Here is a 27,757-nt window from a genome sequence, read left to right on the forward strand (position 1 = left end):
GCCCGCCCACCACCTCCTTAACGTCGGAGATGGTGAAGTTGCCTCACCGCAGCAGAATACCCAGGCCGGAGGAGCGGCAGTCGTTTTCTCCTGACCAGATGGATGGCCTGTGGGACCACCAGCTCGACCAGTGCCTGTAGTTGCCGAGGTGCGGAATTCCGCACTCCTGCAGGAACAGTAGGTCAGCTTTTACATGTGCCAAATAGTTGAGTGTGGCTACACACCGCGAAGTATCTTTGATGCTTTGCACATTTATCGATGCAATTTTTAAACCCATTATAAAAAGGTAGATTTACCAGTCTCAAGAGTCCAGAGTCTATACAGTTGGCTGTTCCAGCTGTTGAATGTTCCCCAGCATGCTGGTGGTGCTCGCAAACTTTAGCACAGTTGCAGGGCCTAGAAAACTGTTCTGGTCCGTACTGGCCCCGTGATTTTGTTGCAGATGCATTGGAGGGGGGGGGGGGGGGGCGGGGGGGGGGGGTGTAGCCCTGGGGTTCGTCGTGGCAGTCAGTAGGTGTTGGGGTTGCAGGCCGGTCTTCACCTGGGTTGTTGCTGCTCGTTTTTATCGGGGGTTGGTCTGTGACCTTGTTTTCTTCCCGGTCGGTGGTCTGGGGGGTCTGTGCCTTCCGTTCCACGTTGGTGCTTTGCCTCTTTATTTGAGGCCGATTCTTGTCCTGTTTTCCCTCATCGGATGAGGTGTCGGCGCTAAGTGCGCCGGCTGAGAGGTGTCGCTTTTTGCCACTACCCCTCGGGGGGGGGGGGGGGGGGGTTCTTCAGTTTGTTTTTTTGTTTCCTCTTTCGTTTGTCCCTGTTCACGGTTTCCCAGGGCTCTTTATTCTTTGTCCCATCCTCTTCCTCTTCCATTGAGTGTTCCTCATCAGATGGGGCTGGGGTTGGGTTGTCACGAGGTGCTGGGGCCTCCTCTTTTTGTTGGAGGCCCTTCTGTTGCTTTTCCGCATTCTGTGCTGTGGTGTCTTTTTCGATGGAGGGTGTATGCACCTCCTCTCTGGTCGCCTTTTTAACTCCGCTGCTGATGATTTGAGCGTATGTCGCCCCGCGTTTCGGGCAGGCCCTGTAAAGATGGCCGGCCTCCCCACACAGGTTGCAGCACTTGTCTTCTTTACAGTCCTTAGTCATGTGTCCCCCCTGCCTGCAGTTTTTACAGAAGGTCACACTGCAGTTTGCGGCAACATGCCCCGTTTTGCCACAGGTGTGGAATACTCGTGGCTGTCCCACGCAGTTGAGGTAGCCACGATTTACTCCAATAGCGAAACTGGAGAGGGGATGCAGGATGGTTCCATTGCTGTCCGTTCTCAGGGTCACCTTGACCTGGTGCTCACTTGTCCAGATGCCGAAGGTGTCTTTCACTTGCACGCTGTCACTTTTCAGCTCAGCGTACCTGGCGAGGAACGTGAGCACATCAGACACAGGGACGTGGGGGTTGTACGTGTGCAGTGTAACAACCCGATTTCGCTGCGCCTGTAGCGTAAACAGAGGCTCCGCAGTCAGGATCGACAGGGGACTCTGGTTACCTTTTTCCTTGAAGACGTTCAAGAATTTGATGCACGCTGCGACGCTCTTGAAGGTGACATCAAAGAAACCATTCTTGGGGAAGTTTTGCAAGCAGAAGATTTCTGTTGCTTTAAACGCACAACACTCGAGCAGCACCCGCTTCACGAAGAGTATCCGATCCAAAGATGACTCTCCTTCCGTTTTCTTCACTGTGACTCGGACAGTGTTTCGCACTGCCCAGCCTGGTGGTCGGGATGCAGCTGCATCCATAGCTCGTACGCTGAGTGTGAAACTGTATCGGCGTTAGGCCTAAATCAGAGGTTTAGGCCAGCATGTAGAGCCACCAATAGCAGCCAAGCTCCAAACGTTTCCTCTTTGATGGTTGCAATCCCTCCAAGCTTTCCAATCCACGATCGTCATCGAAATCCTCAGCTTCTCTCGATCAAATGAGACTACACTTGATCTTAGCCAAAAGGCCGAGAAACGATAGCCCATATTTTCCGGCAATGGCTCTTGTCCTCCTCGTCCACCGACATTCAGGTGCACCTTGCTGCGCTCGACTGTGCTTCGGAACTTTTAGTCTACGCTCACTGTTGGTCAAGAGACCTCCAGCTTGGCCGAGCACGGTGGAGTCTGTGCATGCAGAACCAGTAAAACACAACAGGAAGACATCGTCTGGCAAGCCGTCCCCTGTCGTCAGCAGATGAAATGGAGACGCTGTGAAGGCCCAGTGACACCCAAAAGAGGGTGTCGAAGTAATCTCCACCTTTGCCGAACAAAGGGCAATCCGTGCAAGCAGCAAGTACTGGCGGAATCCAACAGGGGGCAATGTCTAGTCTCCCTGAGCTCCACCCTGGCGTGTTGGTCTTGGAGTCAGGAGAACGAAAAGAGACGCCGTGAAGGTATACGTACATCCAAATCAGGATGCCGTTCAGTCTGTCGCCACACTTCCCCGTTGTTCAGGAAGAAGGGATGTGGTAACTGAAGTGAGGAGAAGGCAAGTCGGCATCCGAGGGTGAGGGTGAGTGGCCTGTAAAAAGCAGCAGGAAATCTGTGTGGTATATCAGCTGAAAACGGAGCCTGGCTGCCGAAAGTCCGCGAGTCCATCGGCTCGCAACATTCGTGCACGAAGCTCCCGCCAGCAGAAAAGCTCGCAATGCTTTGGAGCCTGAAAGGCCTTAAATTGGTCAGGATGAGACAACTGGATAAGAGAGAAAAGGGGAAGCCAGATATTGCGCCATTTTCTGCTTTTATACATTTTGCGCCCCAAAGCGGGGTGAAGGCACCATTCCTGGAAGCACTGCAAGATCAGGTTGATGCGTGGAGCGGAAGGAGCAAGCCCCTGAACCATCTCCCAGTCCCAAAAATCAATTTAATATTCGGTCCCCAGAGAGAGGACATATCAGATATTAAACTGATAAGAACAAATTTTTTTTTTTTTTTCAAAAATAATATACTTTATTCATAAAAATTTATCATAAGCATTACAGAAACATTTCAAATTGTCTTGACTGTACATTTCCGGCAGGATTACATGTTGCCTTGACTTTCTTTCATTCAATTTTGATATTGTCATACACATATCACTCTTTACATCACAATTCCTTCTTAAATATTTACAGTGCCATGTTTGTTTTTGTACATTGGAGTGTTGGTTGCCCAGACCGAGGGGCTTTACACTGTTACCCGCCCCTCGGTGTACATTTGCTGGAAAGACTTTACACAGTGGTCTTTCCCCATTGTGCCTTGGCGGCAGCTGCCCCAAGCTTGAGTGCGTCCCTCAGCACGGAGTCCTGGACATTGGAATGTGCCAGTCTGCAACACTCGGTCGAGGACAATTCTTTGCACTGGAAGATCAGCAAGTTTCGGGCTGACCAAAGAGCGTCTTTTACCGAGTTGATGACCTTCCAGCAGCAGTTGATATTTGTCTCGGTGTGTGTCCCTGGAAACAGTCCGTAGAGCACAGAGTCCTGTGTCACAGATCTGTTTGGGATAAACCTTGACAAATACCACTGCATCTCTCTCCAGACCCTCTTTGCAAAGGCACATTCCACAAGGAGGTGTGTGACCGTCTCATTTCCCCCACAGCCAGTCCGAGGGCAGCGTGCATTGGTGCAGAGCCTTCGGGTGTGCATGAAGAATCTGACAGGGAGGGCCCTTCTCACCACCAGCCAAGCTAGGTCTTGGTGCTTGTTTGAAAGTTCTGGTGATGAGACGTTCTGCCAGATGACTCTGGCAGTCTGCTCAGGGAACCATCCAACGTCCTCCACGGTCTCCTTTTCCCTGAGGGCCTCGAGGACATTACGTGCTGACCACTGCTTCATTGCCTTGTGGTCAAAGGTGTTTTTCTTCAAAAACTTTTCCACGAAGGACAGGTGGTACGGTACGGTCCAACTACTTGGAGTGTTCCGCGGCAATGAGGCCAGGCCCATCCTTCGTAACTCCGGGGACAGGTAGAACCTCAGTATGTAGTGACACTTGGTGTTTGCATACTTGGGGTCCACGCACAGCTTGATGCAGCTGGACACAAAGGTGGCCAACAGGATGAGGGAGCCGTTGGGTACGTTCCGCCCTCCATTCTCCAGAGGTTTGTACATGGTGTCCCTTCCGACACGGCGCATCTTGGATCGCCAGATAAATTTGAAGATGGCCCGGGTGACTGCTGTGGCGTCGGGTCGGGTTATGGGCCAGACTTGCGCCACGTACAGTAGCACCGAGAGTACCTCACACCTGATGACCAGGGTTTTGCCCGCAATAGAGAGGGAGCGTTGCTCCCACCAGCCCAGTTTCTGTCTTACCTTTCCTATGCGTTCCTCCCAGTTTTTGGTGCACGCCCCAGCAGCTCCGAACCATATCCCCAGCACTTTCAGGTAATCTGACCTGACAGTGAAGGGGACAAAGGACCGGTCAGCCCAGTTCCCAAAGAACATGGCCTCGCTCTTGCCCCGGTTTACCTTGGCTCCCGAGGCCAGTTCAAACTGGTTGAAGGTGGTCAAGAGCCTGCGTACAGACGCAGGATCCGAGCAGAAGACGGCAACGTCGTCCATGTACAGGGAGGCCTTGACTTGCATGCCTCCACTGCCTGGGATCGTCACTCCTCTTATACCCGGATCCCTCCTGATGAACTCGGCAAAAGGTTCGATGCAGCACACAAAAAGGGCAGAGGAGAGAGGGCAGCCCTGCCTGACGCCGGATTTGATCTGGAACTCTTCTGATTCCCACCCATTGATTGAGACTGCGCTATAGATGTTTGTGTAGAGCAGTTTGATCCAATTGCGAATTCCCTCCCCAAACCCGATTTTGGAGAGCACATCCATCATGTAGGTGTGCGATATTCTGTCAAAAGCCTTCTCCTGTTCAAGGCTGATGAGGGAAGTGTCCACCCCCCTGTCCTGCATGTAGGCGATCGTATCCCTGAGTAGCACGAGGCTATCAGAGATCTTCCTGCCGGGTACAGCACAGGTCTGGTCAGGGTGGATCGCCGACTCCAGAGCAGACCTGACCCGCTTGGCGATGACTGATTAAACTGATAAGAACAGATTTTTTTTTTTTTTTTTTTTTTTTTTTTTTTTTCAAAAAAATATACTTTATTCATAAAAATTTATCATGAGCATTACAGAAACATTTCAAATTGTCTTGACTGTACATTTTCGGCAGGGTTACATGTTGCCTTGACTTTCTTTCATTCAATTTTGATATTGTCGTACACATATCACTCTTTACATTACAATTCCTTCTTAAATATTTACAGTGGCATGTTTGTTTTATACATTGGAGTGTTGATTGCCCAGACCGAGGGGCTTTACACTGTTACGCGCCCCTCGGTGTACATTTGCTGGAAAGACTTTACACTGTGGTCTTTCCCCATTGCGCCTTGGCGGCAGCTGCCCCAAGCTTGAGTGCGTCCCTCAGCACGTAGTCCTGGACCTTGGAATGTGCCAGTCTGCAACACTCGGTCGAGGACAATTCTTTGCACTGGAAGATCAGCAAGTTTCGGGCAGACCAAAGAGCGTCTTTTACCGAGTTGATGACCTTCCAGCAGCAGTTGATATTTGTCTCGGTGTGTGTCCCTGGAAACAGTCCGTAGAGCACAGAGTCCTGTGTCACAGATCTGTTTGGGATAAACCTTGACAAATACCACTGCATCTCTCTCCAGATCTTCTTTGCAAAGGCACATTCCACAAGGAGGTGTGTGACCGTCTCATTTCCCCCACAGCCACTCCGAGGGCAGCGTGCATTGGTGCAGAGCCTTCGGGTGTGCATGAAGAATCTGACAGGGAGGGCCCTTCTCACCACCAGCCAAGCTAGGTCTTGGTGCTTGTTTGAAAGTTCTGGTGATGAGGCGTTCTGCCAGATGACTCTGGCAGTCTGCTCAGGGAACCATCCAACGTCCTCCACGGTCTCCTTTTCCCTGAGGGCCTTGAGGACATTACGTGCTGACCACTGCTTCATTGCCTTGTGGTCAAAGGTGTTTTTCTTCAAAAACTTTTCCACGAAGGACAGGTGGTACGGTACGGTCCAACTACTTGGAGCGTTCCGCGGCAATGAGGCCAGGCCCATCCTTCGCAACACCGGGGACAGGTAGCACCTCAGTATGTAGTGACACTTGGCGTTTGCATACTGGGGGTCCACGCACAGCTTGATGCAGCTGGACACAAAGGTGGCCAGCAGGATGAGGGAGGCGTTGGGTACGTTCCGCCCTCCCTTCTCCAGAGGTTTGTACATGGTGTCCCTTCGGACACGGTCCATCTTGGATCGCCAGATAAATTTGAAGATGGCCCGGGTGACTGCTGTGGCGTAGGGTCGGGTTATGGGCCAGACCTGCGCCACGTACAGTAGCACCGAGAGTACCTCACACCTGATGACCAGGGTTTTGCCCGCAATGGAGAGGGAGCGTTGCTCCCACCAGCCCAGTTTCTGTCTTACCTTTCCTATGCGCTCCTCCCAGTTTTTGGTGCACGCCCCAGCAGCTCCGAACCATATCCCCAGCACCTTCAGGTAATCGGACCTGACAGTGAAGGGGACAAAGGACCGGTCGGCCCAGTTCCCAAAGAACATGGCCTCGCTCTTGCCCCGGTTTACCTTGGCTCCAGAGGCCAGTTCAAACTGGTCGCAGGTGGTCAAGAGCCTGCGTACAGACGCAGGATCCGAGCAGAAGACGGCAACGTCGTCCATGTACAGGGAGGCCTTGACTTGCATGCCTCCACTGCCTGGGATCGTCACTCCTCTTATCCCCGGATCCCTCCTGATGGACTCGGCAAAAGGTTCTATGCAGCACACAAAAAGGGCAGAGGAGAGAGGGCAGCCCTGCCTGACTCCAGATCTGATCTGGAACTTTTCTGATTCCCACCCATTGATTGAGACTGCGCTATAGATGTTTGTGTAGAGCAGTTTGATCCAATTGCGAATTCCCTCCCCAAACCCCATTTTGGAGAGCACATCCATCATGTAGGTGTGCGATATTCTGTCAAAAGCCTTCTCCTGGTCAAGGCTGATGAGGCAAGTGTCCACCCCCCTGTCCTGCACGTAGGCGATCGTATCCCTGAGTAGCGCGAGGCTATCAGAGATCTTCCTGCCGGGTACAGCACAGGTCTGGTCAGGGTGGATCACCGACTCCAGAGCAGACCTGACCCGATTGGCGATGACCTTTGCTAGAATTTTGTAGTCCACATTCAACAGTGAAATGGGTCGCCAATTTCGAATTTCTTCCCTTTCCCCCTTCTGCTTGTAGATGAGGGTGATGATGCCTTTCCTCATGGACTCTGACATGCTGCCTTCCAGAAGCATACTCTCGTACACTTCCAGCAGGTCTGGGCCCATCCAGTCCCACAGAGCCGAATACAACTCAACCGGTAAGCCGTCGCTTCCGGGAGTTTTACTCGTCTCGAAGGACTTGGCGGCCTTTGTCAGCTCGTCCAGAGTTAGTGGTTTGTCCAGGTTTTCCAGCTCGCTGTCGCCTATGACCTCCGTGATAGTCGACAGGAAGGTCTGGGAAACAGTGCTATCTGTTGGCTTCAGGTCATACAGTCCGGCATAAAAGGATTGGCTGATCCTCAGGATGTCAGACTGCGATGACTTTTCAGAGCCATCTTCTTCCTTCAGGCTGCTGATCACAGAGGTGTCTCTGTGCACCTTTTGGAAGAAGAAGCGTGAGCACTTTTCGTCCTGCTCCACGGAGCGGACTCTGGAACGGAAGATAACCTTGGAGGCCTCCGAGGTGTAGAGCGAGGCTTGCTGGCTCTTCACCTCTTGGAGATCCTCCTTGACATCCACCCCCATCGACTGCAGCTGGAGCAAATTTTGCATACTTTTCTGGAGCCTGGACATGACCCCTCGTCTCTCTCTCACCTTTTGAACGCCCTTGAGGATGAAAAACCTCTTGATATTCCCCTTGATTGCTTCCCACCAGAGATGTGGGGCCTCAAAGAGGGGTTTCACGGTTCTCCAACCTTTGTAATCCCTCCTGAGTTCCTCGATGTTCTCAGGGGTCAGCAGTTTTACATTTAGCTTCCACGTCCCCCTGCCTACCCCCTGGTCTTCCTGCAGGTGGCAGTCGGCCAGTAGGAGGCAGTGGTCAGAGAAGAACACCGGCGTTACGTCGGTGGACCTGACCGTGAAAGCTCGGGACACAAAAAAGAAGTCTATCCTGGAGCGGACGGACCCGTCTGGCCGTGACCATGTGTATCTACGCTGCGCGCCGTCTGCAGGGTTGCTGCAGACGTCGAGCAGCTTGGCGTCTTTTACCGTTTCCATCAGGAGTCTGGACGTAGCGTCTAGTTTGCTGTCGGCTTTGCTGGATCGTCCAGCCGCATCGATGATGCAGTTGAAGTCACCACCCAGGATGACCGGCTTGGAGGTGGCCAACAGCAGTGGGAGTTGCTGAAGAACTGCCAGCCGCTCACTTTTTACGGCCGGGGCGTACACATTAATAAGTCTGAGAGGGGTGTTTTTGTATTTCACGTCTGCTACGAGGAGGCGCCCGCCCACCACCTCCTTAACGTCGGAGATGGTGAAGTTGCCTCCCCGCAGCAGAATACCCAGGCCGGAGGAGCGGCAGTCGTTTCCTCCTGACCAGATGGATGGCCCGTGGGACCACCAGCTCGACCAGCGTCTGTAGTTGCTGAGGTGCGGAATTCCGCACTCCTGCAGGAACAGTAGGTCAGCTTTTACATTTGCCAAATGGTTGAGTGTGGCTACACACCGCGAAGTATCTTTGATGCTTCGCACATTTATGGATGCAATTTTTAAACCCATTATAAAAAGATAGATTTACCAGTCTCAAGAGTCCAGAGTCTATACAGTTGGCTGTTCCAGCTGTTGAATGTTCCCCAGCATGCCGGTGGTGCTCGCAAACTTTAGCACAGTTGCAGGGCTGAGAAAACTGTTCTGGTCCGTACTGGCCCCGTGATTTTGATGCAGATGCATTGGGGGGGTGGTGTAGCCCTGGGGTTCGTCGTGGCAGTCAGTAGGTGTTGGGGTTGCAGGCCGGTCTTCACCTGGGTTGTTGCTGCTCGTTGCTAGCGGGGGTTGGTCTGTGACCTTGTTTTCTTCCCGGTCGGTGGTCTGGGGGGTCTGTGCCTTCCGTTCCACGTTGGTGCTTTGCCTCTTTATCTGAGGCCGATTCTTGTCCTGTTTTCCCTCATCGGATGAGGTGTCGGCACTAAGTGCGCCGGCTGAGAGGTGTCGCTTTTTGCCACTACCCCTCAGGGGGTTCTTCAGTTTGTTTTTTTGTTTCCTCTTACGTTTGTCCCTGTTCACGGTTTCCCAGGGCTCTTTATTCTTTGTCCCATCCTCTTCCTCTTCCATTGAGTGTTCCTCATCAGATGGGGCTGGGGCTGGGTTGTCAGGAGGTGCTGGGGCCTCCTCTTTTTGTTGGGGGCCCTTTTGTTGCTTTTCCTCATTCTGAGCCGTGGTGTCTTTTTCGGTGGAGGGTGTATGCACCTCCTCTCTGGTCGCCTTTTTAACTCCGCTGCTGATGATTTCAGCGTATGTCGCCCCGCGTTTCGGGCAGGCCCTGTAAAGATGGCCGGCCTCCCCACACAGGTTGCAGCACTTTTCTTCTTTGCAGTCCTTAGTCATGTGTCCCTCCTGCCTGCAGTTCTTGCAGAAGGTCACACTGCAGTTTGCGGCAACATGCCCCGTTTTGCCACAGGTGTGGCATACACGTGGCTGTCCCACGTAGTAGAGGTAGCCACGATTTACTCCAATAGCGAAATTGGAGGGGGGATGCAGGATGGCTCCGTTGCTGTCCGTTCTTAGGGTCACCTTGACCTGGTGCTCACTTGTCCAGATGCCGAAGGTGTCTTTCACTTGCACGCTGTCACTTTTCAGCTCAGCGTACCTGGCGAGGAACGTGAGCACATCAGATACAGGGACGTGGGGGTTGTACGTGTGCAGTGTAACAACCCGATTTCGCTGTGCCGGTAGCGTAAACAGAGGTTCCGCAGTCAGGATCGACAAGGGACTCTGGTTACCTTTTTCCTTGAAGACGTTCAAGAATTTGATGCACGCTGCGACGCTCTTGAAGGTGACATCAAAGAAACCATTCTTGGGGAAGTTTTGCAAGCAGAAGATCTCTGTTGCTTTAAACCCACAGCACTCGAGCAGCACCTTCTTCACGAAGTGTTTCCGGTCCAAAGGTGACTCTCCATCCGTTTTCTTCACTGTGACTCGGACAGTGTTTCGCACGCCCCAGCCTGGTGGTCGGGATGCAGCTGCATCCATAGCTCGTACGTTGGGTGTGAAACTGTATCGGCGTTAGGCCTAAACCCGAGGTTTAGGCCAGCATGTAGATCCACCAATAGCAGCCAAGCTCCAAACGTTTTTTCTTTGGCGACTTCAATCCCTCCGAGTTCTCCAATCCACGATCGTCATCGAAATCCTCAGCTTCCCTCGATCAAATGAGACTACACTTGATCTTAGCCAAAAGGCCGAGAAGCAATAGCACATATACTCCGGCAATGGCTCTTATCATCCTCGTCCACCGACATTCAGGTGCACCTTGCTGCGCTCGACTGTGCTTTGGAACTTTTAGTCTACGCACATTGTTGATCAAGAGACCTCCAGTTTGGCCGAGCACGGTGGAGTCTGTGCATGCAGAACCAGTAAAACACAACAGGAAGGCATCATCTGGCAAGCCGTCCCCTGTCGTCACCAGATGAAATGGAGACGCTGTGAAGGTCCAGTGACACCAAACGGAGGGAGTCGAAGTAATCTCCACCTTTGTCGAACAAAGGGAAATCCGTGCAATCAGTAAATACTGGCGAAATCCAACAGGGCGCAATGTCTAGTCTCCCTGAGCTCCACCCTGGCGTGTTGGTCGTGGAGTCAGGAGAACGAAAAGAGACGCCGTGAAGGTATACCTACTTCCAAATCAGGATGCCGTTCAGTCTGTTGCCAAACTTCCCCGTTGTGCAGGATGAAGGGATGTGGTAACTGAAGTGAGGAGAAGGCAAGTCATCCGAGGGTGAGGGTGAGTGGCCTGTAAAAAGCAGCAGGAAATCTGTGTGGCATATAAGCTGAAAACGGAGCCTGGCTGCCGAAAGTCCGCAAGTCCATCGGCTCGCAACATTAGTGCATGAAGTTCCCACCAGCAGAAAAACTAGCAATGCTTTGGAGCCTGAAATGCCTTAAATTGGTCACGACAAGACAACTGGACAAGAGAGAAAAGGGGAAGCCAGGTTTTGCGCCAGTTTCTGCTTTTATACATTTTGCGTCCAAAGCGGGGTGAAGGTACCATTCCTGGAAGCAGTGCAAGACCAGGTTGATGCGTGGAGCGGAAGGAGCAAGCACCAGGACCATCTCCGAGTCCCAAAAATCAATTTAATAATCGGTCCCCAGACAGAGAACATATCAGATATTAAACTGATAACAACAATTTTTTTTTTTCATAAAAAGTATACTTTATTCATAAAAATTTATCATAAGCATTACAGAAACATTTCAAATTGTCTTGACTGTACATTTCCGGCAGTGTTACATGTTGCCTTAACTTTCTTTTATTTAATTTTGATATTGTCATACACATATCACTCTTTACATTACAATTCCTTCTTAAATATTTACAGTGCCATGTTTGTTTTTGTACATTGGAGTGTTGGTTGCCCAGACCGAGGGGCTTTACATTGTTACCCGCCCCTCGGTGTACATTTGCTGGAAATACTTTACACAGTGGTCTTTCCCCATTGCGCCTTGGCGGCAGCTGCCCCAAGCTTGAGTGCGTCCCTCAGCACGTAGTCCTGGACCTTGGAATGTGCCAGTCTGCAACACTCGGTCGAGGACATTTCTTTGCACTGGAAGATCAGCAAGTTTCGGGCAGACCAAAGAGCGTCTTTTACCGAGTTGATGACCTTCCAGCAGCAGTTGATATTTGTCTCGGTGTGTGTCCCTGGAAACAGTCCTTAGAGCACAGAGTCCTGTGTCACAGATCTGTTTGGGATAAACCTTGACAAATACCACTGCATCTCTCCCCAGACCTTCTTTGCAAAGGCACAGTCCACAAGGAGGTGTGTGACCGTCTCATTTCCCCCACAGCCACTCCGAGGGTAGCGTGCATTGGCACAGAGCCTTCGGGTGTGCATGAAGAATCTGACAGGGAGGGCCCTTCTTTGCAAAGGCACATTCCACAAGGAGGTGCACCTTGCTGCGCTCGACTGTGCTTTGGAACTTTTAGTCTACGCTCACTGTTGGTCAAGAGACCGCCAGCTTGGCCGAGCATGGTGGAGTCTGTGCATGCAGAACCAGTAAAACACAACAGGAAGACATCTTCTGGCAAGCCGTCCCCTGTCGTCACCAGATGAAATGGAGACGCTGTGAAGGCCCAGTGACACCCAACGGAGGGAGTCGAAGTAATCTCCACCTTTGCCGAACAAAGGGCAATCCGTGCAAGCAGCAAGTACTGGCGGAATCCAACAGAGGGCAATGTCTAGTCTCCCTGAGCTCCACCCTGGCGTGTTGGTCGTGGAGTCAGGAGAACGAAAAGAGACGCCGTGAAGGTTTACCTCCATCCAAATCAGGATGCCGTTCATTCTGTCGCCACACTTCCCCGTTGTGCAGGATGAAGGGATGTGGTAACTGAAGTGAGGAAAAGGCATGTCGGCATCCGGGGGAGAGGGTGAGTGGCCTGTAAAAAGCAGCAGGAAATCTGTGTGGCATATCAGCTGAAAACAGCCTGGCTGCCGATCGTCCGCGAGTCCATCGACTCACAACGTTAGTGCACGAAGCTCCCGCCAGCAGAAAAGCTAGCTGTGCTTTGGAGCCTGAAAGGCCTTAAATTGGTCAGGATGAGATAACTGGACAAGATAGAAAAGGGGAAGCCAGGTTTTGCACCATTTGCTCCCCAAAGCATGGTGAAGGCAACTTTCCAAGAAGTATTACAATACCTGGTTGATGCGTGGAGCGGAAAGAGTAAGCCCCAGAACCATCTCCCAGTCCGAAAAAACAATTTAATATTCGGTCCACAGTTAGAGGACATATCAGATATTAAACTGATAAGAACATATACTACACTTGAGCTGAGCCAAAGGGCCGAGAAGCAATAGCCCATATTTTCCGGCTACGGCTCTTGTCCTCCTCGCCCACCGACATTCAGGTGCACCTTGCTGCGCTCAACTGTGCTTTGGAACTTTTAGTCTACGGTCACTGTTGGTCAAGAGACCTCCAACTTGGCCGAGCACGGTGGAGTCTGTGCATGCAGAACCAGTAAAACACAACAGGAAGACATCGTCTGGCAAGCCGTCCCCTGTCGTCACCAGATGAAATGGAGATGCTGTGAAGGCCCAGTGACACCCAACGGTGGGAGTCGAAGAAATCTCCACCTTTGCCGAACAAAGGGCAATCCGTTCAAGCAGCAAGTACTGCCGGTATCCAACAGGGGGCAATGTCTAGTCTCCCTGAGCTCCACCCTAGCGTGTTGGTCGTGGAGTCAGGAGAACGAAAAGAGACGCCGTGAAGGTATACCTACATCGAAAGAGGATGCCGTTCAGTCTGTCGCCACACTTCCCCGTTGTGCAGGATGAAGGGATGTGGTAACTGAAGTGAGGAGAAGGCAAGTCGGCATCCGAGGGTGAAGGTGAGTGGCCTGTAAAAAGCAGCAGGAAATCTGTGCGGCATATCAGCTGAAAATTGATGGGATTGGTCATGGTCGGGGACTTCAACACAGTTATTGACCTTGGCTTGGACTGGTCAAGCTCGAAAACGGACAGGGTGCCAGCAATGGTAAAGGAACTAAAAGGGTTCATGGAGCAGATGGGGGACGAAGGTGGGGGGCGGGGGAGGTGGGGGTTGGATCCATGGAGATTTGAGCAGCCGATGGTGAAGGAGTTCTCCTTCTACTCACACGTGCATAAAGTGTACTCCCGGATCGATTTCTTCATTTTGAGCAGCGCCTTACTGGCACGGGTGGTGGACACGGTGTACTTGGCAATCCGAATCTCAGACCATGCTCCGCACTGGGTTGACCTGCAGGTTACTAAAGACAGCAACTAGCGCCCGCACAAAGGGTAGTGTGCCTGCAACTCGCTGCCGGAGGAGGTGGTGGAAGCAGGGACGATCGTGACATTGAAGTGGCATCTTGACAAATACGTGGATAGGATGGGAATAGAGGGATACGGACCCAGGAAGTGTAGAAGATTTTAGTTTCGTGGGGCAGCGTGGTATTGTGAAAAAGGAGAAAAACGAACGACAAAGGCTGGTGGTCTCCGTCTTGGAGGTTATCCGCAAGTATTAGATTGGGAGCAAAGGTAATCAAGTGTCAGCTACTCTCCAGGTAAATGCGCTACCAGTACATTTTCTGGTGAGCTATATGAGTCAGAGGCCCTTCCAGATACTTCAGATATGGTGAGGTTTCTAGATTCTTTTCACATCCCTACCGTAGAAGGCGGTCGCAAAGGGGAACTGGAATCCCCATTCAGCCTAGAAGGAAATGCAGAAATGTATCAGTCAGCTGCAATCTGGCAAGTCTCCTGTTTTATTGCTGGCTGCCAAAATGTAGAAAATCATACAATGGCTGAATGATCCGAAAGCAAAATGGAGCAAGTTAGAAGTGCAGTGCGCTGCAGCCTCCTCGCTACAAGCCTAAATTACCACCCTCTTGCATTTTTCCCAGATAGGTCTTCTCTGGAGCCCTGTGTTGACTTCATCGCTCAGGAGTTGGAAGCGGTTTCGGCATCATTTCAATCTCCTTTCACTGTCCTCATTTGCGCCAATATGTGACAACCACCTCCGTCCTTCGAGCTTGGATCCAACGTTCAGTTCCTGAGAACGGAAAGTTTGGTGCACTTTGGGGATTGATTCCTAGATGGACGCTTTTTACAGCCTTGAAAAACTCTCAGACAGATTCAATCTGTATGGTCCCCACTTTTCCATTTCTTTTAAATTCGGGATTTCTCCTTCCCTCGCCCGCCCTCCTCCCCACTTCTTCCCTGCTGAAAGCTATATTGGCCTTGGAACAGCATGGGGAGGGTTATTTCAAATCTGTAAAGTCTCTGTCTAATCTTCGGATCCTGCCCCTGTCAAGAGTATGTGCGAAATGGCTGAGCAATTAGGCTGTGTGCTGACTAAGGAGGTTTGGATTGACGCCCTCTACAGGGTCACTTCCACGTCATCCAGTACCAGACCGGGTTTCGTTCAGTTCAAGGTGCTGCACGGAAGATTGGACAAAGGCAAGGATGAATGGATTTTTTCACAACGTGAAGACAAGTGTGACCGCTGTTCACTTACACCGGCTAAGCACACACGTGCATTTTCGTGTCCTCAGCTTGCTTTATTCTGGGCCTCCTTCTTTGACACAACATCTACGATTTTGTAGAAAACCTAACATCAGTGCCTGGATTGCAATATTTGGGATTTGGACACCCCGTCTTTCCACTCGGGAGTGAAGGCTGATTTTCTTGACTTCACATCCTTAACAACCAGGAGGCGGGTATTGCTCAACTGGAGCACCCCCCTCCACCCAAGGCATCGGCCTGGACGGATGACGTCATAGCGGTCTTGCATCTGGAGAGGGTCAAGTTTACCATCAGAGGCTGAGTGGCGATATTCTACCAGAGTGGCTGCCAATCCTTTTTTTTAAAGGATGAAGTCTTACAACACCAGGTTTAAGTCCAACAGGTTTGTTTCGAATCACTAGTTTTCGGAGCACTGCCCCATCCTCAGTTTTTTGAAAGGACCTGGACACGTTAGAGGGCGAGGGGAGGGGGCTTAAGTAGAGGGTGTAGGTTAATATTTGGTCGTTGGTGAAAGTTCAATCGTGTATATATTTTTGGCAATATGTATATTATTGTTTACAATTGCGAACAATAAAACGTTTATTTGAAATATACTGATTAATATTAACATCAATGAAATGAAAATCGTTTTTTGTCACAAGTAGACTTCAAATAAAGTAACTGTGAAAAGCCTTTAGTCGCCACATTCCGGCGCGTCTTCGGGAAGGCTGGTACGTGAATTGAACCGTGCTGCTGGCTGCCTTTGTCTGTTTAAAAGCCAGCTCTTTAGCCCTGTGCTAAACCAGCCCCTGGTTTAAGTTCTGGTTAATCTAGTTAACGTTCAACATAGTAACACCAGGAGTGTCCGACTGCTGAGCACTGTCGCTGTCTTTTCTAACGCTAATTGTTCACGAACTGTTAAGCCATAATTGAATATTAACTGAACGTGTTCAGAAGACTCCTTCTACGATGTATTTATGTATGCATTCATGCAACGACTTGTCTTTAATACTGAAAATAAGAAAAATGAATTCAGATGTTTGGAGTTTGGACAGTGTTATGAGGAGTTTAAAGGAATATTGGCGGAGAAGACTATACAATGAGAGGGAGGGAACTCAGTGCCGACATGCAAAAACATATTTAAGCTTTCTTCCAAGACAAATGGCCGAAGATCTGGAAAGTGTGATTAAGATCAGAAGACTAGGAGCAGAATTAGGAAACTGTGCCCGGCGGGCCGGCTCCACCATTCGATCATGGCTGATTGTTTTCTCATCACCATTCTCCTGCCTTCTCCCCATAACCTCTGCTCCCCTTATTAATCAAGAATTTCTCTCCCACTGTCTTGAAGATACCCTCATTTGGCCTCCACAGTCTTCTGCGGCAAAGAGTTCCACAGATGAACCATCCTCTGGCTGAAGGCGTTCCTCGTCATCTCTTTTTAAAGGCTCGTCCATTTAGACAGAGATTGTGCCCTCTGCTTCGATTTCTCCTCCTATTTAAAACAACCTCTCCACGTCCACGCGACCCAGGCCTCGCAGTATCCAGTAAGTTTCAATATGATACCCCCACCCCAACCCCTCACATCCTCTGGTCTTAGAGTACAGGCTCAGAGTCATGAACCGGTCCTCAATATTGTGAACCTCCAATGGACCCTTTCCAAGGACAGCACTTGCTCAGACATGGGGGTCCAAAACTGCTCACAATACTCCAAATGGGGTCTGACCACAGCTTTATACTGCCTCAGAAGTACATCCCTGCTCTTGTTGTTTAGCCCTTTCGATATGACTGATAACATGCCATTTGCCTTCCTAACTATCGACGGAACCTGACCTTAGGAGAATCTTGATCGATCGAAGTTTTTTGTGCCTTTGAGTTCCTCTGTCTTTTCTGATTCAGAAAATAGTCTATCCCTCCATAATCCCGACTCAGTGCATAAGCTCACACTCTTCCACATCGTATTCGATCTCCCCAGTTCTTAGCCCACTGTCCTAGCCTGTCCAAATCCTTCTGCAGCCCGTCTGCTTCCTCAATACTTCTCGTTCCTCTAAAGATATTTGTATCATCTGAAAACCTTGCAACAGTGCCTTCAGTTCCTTCTTCCAGATCGTTAATGTATAGTGTGAAAGGCTGTGGTTCCAACACCGGCTGCCATCCTGAAAAAGACCACGTTATTCCCATTCTCTGTCTTTTTCCAGGTAGCCAATTCTCTATCCATGCCTGTATCTTACATGTATCTGATTCATGTCGCATTACATTCATCCCCCACCATCTGGCCTGCGAAATCCGACCAACTGTCCTGGCTTGATACAATTCACACCTCTTTAACCTGGGGTTACCCCATCTCTGGATCTGTAAAGATTTAATCACCTGCTAATGCTCGCATTCCTAGCATTGTTTGGCATCTTTGAATTTGTCTATATAGGTGGTTCTGGAACAGACCTCTTCATTCACCTGAGGAAGGAGCAGCGCTCCGAAAGCTAGTGACATCGAAACAAACCTGTTGGCCTTTAACCTGGTGTTGTAAGACTTCGTACTGTATCTTACCCTTAAGACCATGGGCTCATAACTTATTAAACAACATCCGGCATTATTACAAAGGCCTTCTGGAAATCTATATAGATCATGTCCACTGGTTCTGGTTTGTCTAACTTCCTTGGTACTTCCCTAAAGACCGCCAACAGATTTGTCGGACATGACCTCCCTTTGGCGAAGCCGTGCTTACTCAGTCCTATTTTATCATACACTTCCAAGTACTCCGCAGTATCCTCTTTAATAATAGACTCTAAAATCTTACTCGTCAGGCTAACCGGTCTATAATTTCCCATCTTCTGCCTCCCTCCCTTCTTAAACAACGATTTTACATTACCCATTTCCAGTCCTCTGGGACCCTTCCTGCCGCCAGTGATTCCTGAAAGATCATCCCCAACGCCTCCAGAATCTCCTCAGCTATCTCCTTGAGAAGGCTGGCGGGTAATACAAACGCCCCAGGTGATACAAACGCCCCCCGATCTGTCAGTTTCCCCTGAACCCCAGATGAGGATCGATCTGTCTTTGCCGAAAATTACGCGTATCCCTTCAGGCTGCTTCATAACCTGTTTAAAATGACCGTCCAGCTCATGTTCTTGTGCTGGTCTGTATACTGATATTGAAAACATAATAGGACTGTTCAAAGTTAACCTGTAAGAAGCAGAGGGCTTTCCTGGACGGTAGCGGAGTCTGGGTGCAAGTAACAGAACCCGCGTTTTTAAAGCGAGATCGAGACTTGTTCCTACATCTGCTTCCCCATTTGGCATTTTGAGTGAGGTTTTAAGTCGATGCTGTGGTTCACTTTCTCGTTGATTGCAGTGTTTCGGTTGCAGTGTTCCTCATGAGCAATATTAGTGTCGATACATATGATGTATTAGTGACCTTGTGGTCTTGTTTGTGACACTGAGGGTGGACAGATACCAGGTTGAACTGATTAAAGTCACGAATACCATGGGAAATGGGAAAAGTTGGGAAGGTGATTCAATGTTCCTCAAATTGAAGGGCAGGGACACAGAACCAACAGATAGACCGACCGGGTAACTAAATTTCCAACGTTGGGCAACCTGAAAGGACGCTGTTGTATCCGGCTGAACATCATGTGGGTGAGCTAAATTCGTCACCGCACATCCCGTGGCATTGCTCCTTCGGAGTTCCTCATCTGGAGCTGTGGAATGCAAACCCTCCGGCACCCCATCCCAATGGCCCAGCTCCGCCACGACATCGTCACTCAATGACAAACGGTAGGGATGAGGATAGGAAATGAAAAGGATAGGGAAACAATTCGCGTTCTCCAATAATCAGTTCAAAAATCCCGTTCAGACAGGTAGATTCCTGCATCTGGAACATCTAATCTTTTGCAGGTACACGATTCTTTTCCTGGGCTATGAGGTGGGATATAGAACCAGTGGAATTGGAGAAGACAGTGTCACTGATTTTTCCCTCAGGTCCTGGAGGAGTCCCTCTGCCAATCATCCTGTGCCGTTAACATCTGGAGAGCAAGCTGCCACTTATTTCCTAGTGATAGATTGCACAGCCATCTCTCAGTTATAAATCAATGGATAAATATCGATATTGTGTTATTACTGAAGATAATAATTGATGTAATTGGATATTTCACTGCATTGTTGCCCTGTTCTCTGAAAATGTGCTGAGCTAAGCTATGTATGACTGTTACTTGGGCATTCAGTGCACCGATTTGTTAGAACGCACAGAGCAAATGTGCCGTGGGTTCCCGCCCGCAGAACTCGGAGTTATGTTATTTTGACCAGTCAAAAGAGGCGACTCTGGAACCTAGTCCTGTATTACCCTTCCTCGCGTTTACTTTGCTTATACTTTGTGCAAGTGTGAGCCGTATTGAACAAGCGCTTCCAAGTCTTTTGTTTGGAACGTGTCAAGATACTTGAATGTCACAAATCATTAATAGAGTTCACAATGTAATACTGCCTTCCGTGTCAATGCCTACGCCATTTCGACTTCGACTGAGAAACCTTGTCTCTTCAGGAGGATGAGGGCAACCGGCCCTGTTGCCGGACAACCCGGTGCGAACATCATGAACATTTTTCCCCAGTTGACCATTTCAGGCAACCCAATAGGCCCCAGTAGTTCCTCCTCCTATCGCCCCACAACCCACTCCCACACTGATCACCAGTCAGCGCAGTCCTGGTGAAGACGGTGGTTGGCCTATGGAATGTGGTGCGATTGAGGGGTAGCCTGGGACTCTTTGTGCCTTTCTGAACAAACATCTGGATTGAGAACAATATCCTAGATCTTTGTTGCATCAATCACGGTGTAATTCTTTATCGATCGTGATGCTTCCTGCACATCAGCTGGGTGAGGAGTTATCAGTTTCAAACGCTTTGCGCGAGGAAAGAGATTAATCATTTAGAAAGGTTGCAACAACAATAAATGTTGATTCCAGGGATGAAATTCCTTTCCGATAAATAGAGATTGAGCAAAATGGGCCAATCCCACAAAGGATTAAATTATTGTCATGTTATTTCTTTGAAATGGCTAAAATGCATTGAGGTTGTTAACACAGTAGACACCGCTCCTCCTTCCCACCCCCTCGGATTGGGAATGTAGAAGATGGTTATGGGGCAGTAAAGGCTGGATAAGGGATTTGCGGACTGAACTGAGAAGACATGTTTCACTCAAATAGATGCAGATCTTTGAAATCCTGTACCCGAGAGCACTGTAGATTTTTCATTATTGAGTAGTTCATGGCAAAGTACTTTTTAATATTGGGGCGCTGAGGATATTGTGAGCGTTGGGCAAAGACCGAAACATGTATAAAATTTGAAGATCATCCCGAATGGCAGAAGGGGCTGCAAGGGAAAATGGCCGATTCTTGAAAAAAATCTCGCGAGGTCAAAAATAGAGGAAGTGGCAAAACTGATCTGTAGGAATTAAACACCCCGAATTGACCTGACGTCTTTCACAATTATCATCACTGCTGGTGACCAGTTTGAGTTGCTGCATTAGAATTATGGACTGCACAGATTTCAGGTCCCGACTGGGAATTGTAATTGTTCCTCGCGATGCAAGTTTTGACTTCATTTAAAGTTTTGACTTGCTGTTTCACTCGGAGGATGGATAAGCTTGCTCAACTCATCCCTCGGACCTTCTGCTTCGGTAGGATGTTCTTTACTTTTGGAAGGGTCTGTTTCATATTCAATGTCTTTCAATTCAATTAGTTGGGGACTCTCTATTGGTTGGAGTATCAGTATCGGTTTAAAGGTGCGTTTCCATTGCAGGATCTGTATCAGTTAGTGGGACTGCACATTTCGTGGATCTACATCTTTTGGGTGTCAATATCGGTTGAGGAATCTGCATGTAGAGGGCGTATATCAGTTGTATTTCGATATCTCTTTGAGCATCTTCACCTGTTGGACAGACTTCATCAGTTGAAGTGACTGCATTGGTCAGAGGGCCTGTCTAGGTTGGAGGTTCTATAGCTGCGCGAGGCTATGTGTTGGATGGGGAACCTGCAAAGATTTGAATCGGTGTTCACTTATATTTCACTCATGCTGGACAACCTGAATCGTTTACAGTCTATATGAGTTAGACGTTCCTTATCAGGTTAAGGCAACGTATTCATCGCGTGCCCTGTATCAGTGACAGGACCTTTATTGATCGGAGGTTATAAATACTTCAGTTTGCTTAAACGTGTTATATTAATTGGAGGTAACGTTTGGATTGGAATGCCGATTCACTTCAGCCTTGAATTTGTTGCGGATATCTTATGTTAATGACTTAACTTAATATCTATGTAAAAAGAGAGCAGTGTAGCGACCAAATATACACCGAGCTGCCCTGTGCTGGGGCTAACGATTTGTGTGTACTGGAATGCACAATGTTCATCACCATTCGCGACTCCTCACACATTCATGTCCACACGCAGTTCATGTCCAAATGCAGCAAAACCTGGACAATATCTATGATTGGGTTGACAAATGGCAAGTTCCATGCGCGCCAGGCAATGACCATCTGCAATGAAAGAGAATCAAACCTTGATACTCAATGGCATTACCAGGGCTGAATTCTCCCAACATCCTCGGTGCTACAATTGACCACAAACTGAGCTGGGATAGCCAAATAAATACTGTGGCTGTAAGATAATGTCAGAGGCTGGGGATCCCTCATCGAGAAATTAACATTGATTATTATTACTGCACTTGGGTGCTCTGATCCAATCATCCTCAGTGATTATTATATTCTCAACTCTGATTTGTCCGAGGGGCGGCACGATGGCGCAGTGGTTAGCACTGCTTCCTCACGGCGCCGAGGATCATGTTCAACCCAGTCCCGGGTTGATGTCTGTGTGGCGTTTGCACATTCTTCCCTTATCTGCGTGGGTCTTACCACCACATCTCAAAGATGTGCAGGGTAGCTGGATTGGCCACGCTATATTGCCCCTTAGTTGGAAAATAAGAATAACACACTCTAAATTTAGTTTTTTAAATCATTTGATTTGGCTGTAAATGTAGAAATTGAGATATTGCTTCTCGACCCCAGGGTGTGATAAACGGCAGTGATCCTAGCGGTCATTCTATTGAACGTAACTCCCCACATCTCAATAAACTGAATAAATCGCTGCACCTCCTTGTGTTAGAGAAACATATAAATTAGGAACAGAAGGAGGACAGTCGGCCCTTCGAGCCTGCTCCGTCGTTCGTTCTGATCATGGCTGATCATCCAACTCAATAGTCTGATCCTGCCTTACCCTTTTGATTCTGTTCGCTCCAACTGCTTGATCTAACTGCTTCTTGGCAACAACTCCGGTCCACCAGCCAGTGTTCCTGGGTGGTGCGCCCTCGCTGGCTGCAGGGTTCTCCGCTCCCTCCGCCTGCTAATTGTAATGGAAACCCGCGGGTGTGGGTGCTCTGCTGGTACAACAGAGAATCCCGCCGGCGCAGAATACAGATTGGCTCCAAATTCCTTCTGGGTTGCGAATTCCACAGGCCATCCACTCTCGGTGTAAATCTTTGTTGCAATCTATTATGTGACTTGGCTTAATAAGTCACTTGCTCTGAGGATAGTGCCGAGTGTATCCTTATCTAATTACTTTATGAAAGCAAATTATTTTACTCCCATCATTCAAAGCTGATCCACAGTCCATCAAAATAATTTAATTGCTTCAATAAATGTACGGAAATATGATATCCTTTTGCGCTATTCATGACCATATTGTTATGGGCGAGGCGTTTTCAGAACCCCAAAATGTGCCATGGAGTTGAACCAATCTCCCCCTTTAATGCAATTGTTGCTTTTCCGAGCACACGGCTTGTTCCCTAGGTGTGGGATTACAATGATGGACACGTGGGTTTTCAAACACAACACAATGTTTATTCCATGAACTCAACTTAACCTCTGAAATCAACATTCGATCTCTTAACACCCCTTACTTCAAAGATAACCCCGAAAACATTACAACAGTAAATAATCCTTCAGTTATTCCTTTCAACATCCAAAAGAGACTTAACACCTTTAAACAGAAATACACCAGGTTAAACGCTTTATTATTATGAGTTTAAATCACCTAAATGATCCAGAGATAGTCTTTCACCTTTGAACATCCTTGAGACTTAACACCTTTAAACAGAAACACATCAGGTTAAACGCTTTACCATTATGAGTTTAAATCACCCAAATGATCCAGAGATAGTCTTTCACCTTTGAACATCCTTGAGACTTAACACCATTAAACAGAAACACGTCAGGTTAAAGGCTTTACTATTATGAGTTTAAATCACTCAAATGATCCAGAGATAGTCTTTCATGGCAGAGATCACAGCAGATCCAGCTCACTGCAAACACAGACAGACATCCAAGCTCTTTTCAAACTGAAACTGCAAACTGGCTGAACTGAGCTCAGCTCCACCCACTCTCTGCTATCACTGTTTTCTTAAAGGTACATTGCTGAAACATCCATTTCTTAAATGTACTCTCACATGACACTGTGTATTGAAATATAACAGAGGAAACCGACAACCAGATTGTAACTGACCCAGAAACCGTAATCACATCCTGCAACTGAAGGTAAGAGGAGGACCTAACATCCCAAGTACCTTTCTGCTCGCATCTCAACGGTATGTGCGGCATGTTCCTGTGAGGAAGAAATACGGCAATTTTCGGGAACCTTGGAAAACGAGAGATACTGTAGGCCTCGTCACAAAGAAAAAGGAGGCATTTGTCAGGTTAAAAGGCTGGGAACAGACGAAGCCTGCGTGAAATATAAGGAAAGTAGGAATGAACTTAAGCAAGGAGTCAGGAGGGTTAGAAGGGGTCACGAAAAGTCATTGGCAAATAGGGTTAAGGAAGATCCCAAGGCTTTTTACACGTACATAAAAAGCAAGAGGGTAGCCAGGGAAAGGGTTGGCCCACTGAAGGATGGGCAAGGGAATCTATGTGTAGAGCCAGAGGAAATGGGCGAGGTGCTCAATGAATACTTTGCATCAGTATTCACCAATGAGAAGGCATTGGTAGATGTTGAGTCTGGAGAAGGGTGTGGAGATAGCCTGGGAGACATTGAGATCCAAAAAGACGAGGTGTCTTAAAAAATATTAAGGTAGATAAGTCTCCAGGGCCTGATGGGATCTACCCCAGAATACTGAAGGAGGTTGGAGAGGAAATTGCTGAGGCCTTGACAGAAATCTTTGGATTCTCACTGTCTTCAGGGGATGTCCCGGAGGACTGGAGAATAGCCAATGTTGTTCCTCTGTTTAAGAAGCGTAGCAACGATAATCTAGGGAACTACAGGCCGGTGAGCTTTACTTCAGTGGTAGGGAAATTACTGGCGAGAATTCTTCGAGACAGGATCTACTCCCATTTGGAAGCAAATGGACGTATTGGTGAGAGGCAGCATGGTTTTGTGAAGGGGAGGTCGTGTCTCACTAACTTGATAGAGTTTTTCGAGGAGGTCACTAGGATCATTGATGCAGGTAGGGCAGTGGATGTTGTCTATATGGACTTCAGTAAGGCCTTTGACATGGTCCCTCATGGTAGACTAGTACAAAAGGTGAAGTCACACGGGATCAGGGGTGAGCTGGGAAGGTGGATACAGAACTGGCTAGGTCATAGAAGGCAGAGAGTAGCAATGGAAGGATGCTTTTCTAATTGGAGGGTTGTGACCAGTGGTGTTCCCAGGGATCAGTGCTGGGACCTTTGCTGTTTGTAGTATGTATAAATGATTTGGAGGAAAATGTAACTGGTCTGATTAGTAAGTTTGCAGACGACACAAAGGTTGGTGGAATTGCGGATAGCGATGAAGACTGTCAGAGGATACAGCAGGATTTAGATTGTTTGGAGACTTGGGCGGAGAGGTGGTAGATGGAGTTTAATCCGGACAAATGTGAGGTAATGCATTTTGGAAGGTCTAATGCAGGTAGGACATATACAGTGAATGGTAGAACCCTCAAGAGTATTGAAAGTCAAAGAGATCTAGGAGTACAGGTCCACAGCTCACTGAAAGGGGCAACACAGCTGGAGAAGGAAGTCAAGAAGCCATACGGCATGCTTGCCTTCATTGGCCGGGGCATTGAGTATAAGAATTGGCAAGTCATGTTGCAGCTGTATAGAACCTTAGTTAGGCCACACTTGGAGTATAGTGTTCAATTCTGGTCGCCACACTACCAGAAGGATGTGGAGGCTTTAGAGAGGGTGCAGAAGAGATTTACCAGAATGTTGCCTGGTATGGTGGGCATTAGTTATGAGGAGCGGTTGAATAAACTCGGTTTGTTCTCACTGGAACGAAGGAGGTTGAGGGGCGACCTGATAGAGGTCTACAAAATTATGAGGGGCATAGACAGAGTGGATAGTCAGAGGCTTTTCCCCGGGGTCGAGGGGTCAATTACAGGGTGCATAGGTTTAAGGTGAGAGGGGCAAGGTTTAGAGTAGATGTACGAGGCAGGTTTTTTACGCAGCGGGTGGTGGGTGCCTGGAACTCGCTACCGGAGGAGGTGGTGGAAGCACGGACGATCGTGACATTTAAGGGGCATCTTGACAAATACATGAATAGGATGGGAATAGAGGGATACGGACCCAGGAATTGTAGAAGATTGTAGTTTAGTCGGGCAGCATGGTCGGCACGGGCTTGGAGGGCCGAAGGGCCCGTTCCAGTGCTGTACATTTCTTTGTTCTTTGTTGTTTATGGTCCATCCGGCCTGCTCTGTGTAGTCAGGAAGTACTGAGGGATTTCAGCTGGATCGTGGCTTCTGTACAACTAAGCAGGACAAGGTATACGTATAGCTTATTGATTTTCACTTGACGATTTTATATAGAAGCCATGCTGTCAGAAGTTAACAGTAAATGGTTACAGTTTAGCAATGTTACCTCCCCGCTACATTGCCCAGCACAAGTTAGAACATTCAGCAGCAGCGTGGCAACGCAAACGGAGATCAAAGACTGAAATGCAAACACAGACATCGCTAGAACGCCAGGTGCTTCCTGTCAGTTTTGCAGAACAGGAAAAGACACAGCGAGTCTTCTGAGGCTCTGCAAACTTAAAGCTGCTTTCGCATTACCCAAAATATGTCTCAATGCCAATTGGTCAGCTTCTCATCAACATTTCTCTTCGTGTTTACAACAAATATAACAGTGCGCGTTACGTCTGTGCCAGAAGCTCGATAAATATTGCAGCACGTTTACTCAACTGACTGGCAAGTTGACCGATGAAGGTGCAAGAATTTTGGTGCATTAATAATGAAGGATTACTGAGCGGCATTGGCCTGACGTACTCTGTCACTCTAAGCTGGGCACAGGCAGCAAACACGCTCAGAAATGTAATGTTGGCCTCGATCGTCTGATCGAAAAGTAATTAAATTCCATTGAAGAATTACTATATTTTAACAGAGCCTTTAATAACTTCTGCAATACATCGCTGCAAATTAGAAGTTAATTGAGATTGAGCCGCCATTTAGACTGAAAGTTATATAAAGCCCAATAACAGTAAGCAAATAGCATTAACAGCGCATTACAGGAATTCAAATGTACTGAAAGAGGGTCCTAGAGTAAATTAAATGCATTTAAACAGTGCTCGACTCTAAATCAAATGTCTTGAAACAGTGCTCTACTGTAAATCAAATTTATTTAAACAGTGTCCGACAGCAAATCAGATACATTTAAACAGTGCCCTACCGAACCCAAATGCATTTAAACAGTGCCCTACGTTAAGTCAAATGCATTTAAACAGAACCCTACAGTAAATAAAAAGCATTTAAACAGTGTCCTGCAGTAACTCAAATGCATTCAAACAGTGCCCTACCGTAACCCAAATGCGTTTGAACAGTGATCTACGTTTAATCAAATGCATTTAAACTGGGCCCTCCAGTAAATAAAATGTATTTAAACAGTGCCCGACAGTAAATCAAAGATAGTTAAACAGGGCCCTGCAGAAAATCAAATGCGTTTGAACAGTGCCCCCGAGTAAATCCAATGTATTTAAACAGTGTCCTACTGTAAATCAAATGCATTTAAACAGTGCGCTCAGTAAATCAAATGCTTTTAAATAGTGCCCGACAAAAACCAAATGCCCTTGAAGTGTCTTACAGTAAATCAGACAAATTTAAACAGTGAAATGAAATGAAAATCGCTTATTGTCATAAGTAGGTTTCAAAGGAAGTTACTGTGAAAAGCCCCTCGTCGCCACATTCCGATGCCTGTTCGGGGAATTGGTACGGGAAATACGGGAAACAGTGCCCTGAAGTAAACCAAATGCATTTCAACAGTGCACAACAAAAAATCTAATGTATTTAAACAGTGCCCGATAGAAAATCAAATGTATTTAAACAGTGCCCTACGGTAAATCAAATGCATTTAAACAATGACCTACAGTAAGTCAAATGCATTTAAACAGCGCCATGCAGACAATCAAATGTATTTAAACAGTGCCCTGCGGTAAGTCAAATGCATTTAAACAGCGCCATGCAGAAAATCAAATGTATTTAAACAGTGCCCTACAGTAAATCAAATGCATTTAAACAATGCCCTACAGTAAGTCAAATGCATTTAAACAG

At 48.2% G+C, this 27,757-nt stretch overlaps 1 non-coding gene and 2 pseudogenes across 1 annotated transcript; all 3 read right to left on the reverse strand.

Annotated features, from left to right (window-relative positions):
- Positions 1-2,787: 2,787 nt before the first annotated feature.
- On the reverse strand, positions 2,788-2,967 carry LOC140397349 (U2 spliceosomal RNA; annotated as a pseudogene).
- Positions 2,968-11,237: 8,270 nt separating this feature from the next.
- LOC140397377 (U2 spliceosomal RNA) lies at positions 11,238-11,412 on the reverse strand (annotated as a pseudogene).
- A 1,447-nt stretch (positions 11,413-12,859) lies between these two features.
- On the reverse strand, positions 12,860-13,050 carry LOC140397107 (U2 spliceosomal RNA). The gene has a single exon (XR_011936704.1). It is a non-coding gene; the product is annotated as a U2 spliceosomal RNA (small nuclear RNA).
- Positions 13,051-27,757: the final 14,707 nt, after the last annotated feature.

Source organism: Scyliorhinus torazame, chromosome 20, assembly GCF_047496885.1.
Source record: "Scyliorhinus torazame isolate Kashiwa2021f chromosome 20, sScyTor2.1, whole genome shotgun sequence".
Taxonomy (NCBI): domain Eukaryota; kingdom Metazoa; phylum Chordata; class Chondrichthyes; order Carcharhiniformes; family Scyliorhinidae; genus Scyliorhinus; species Scyliorhinus torazame.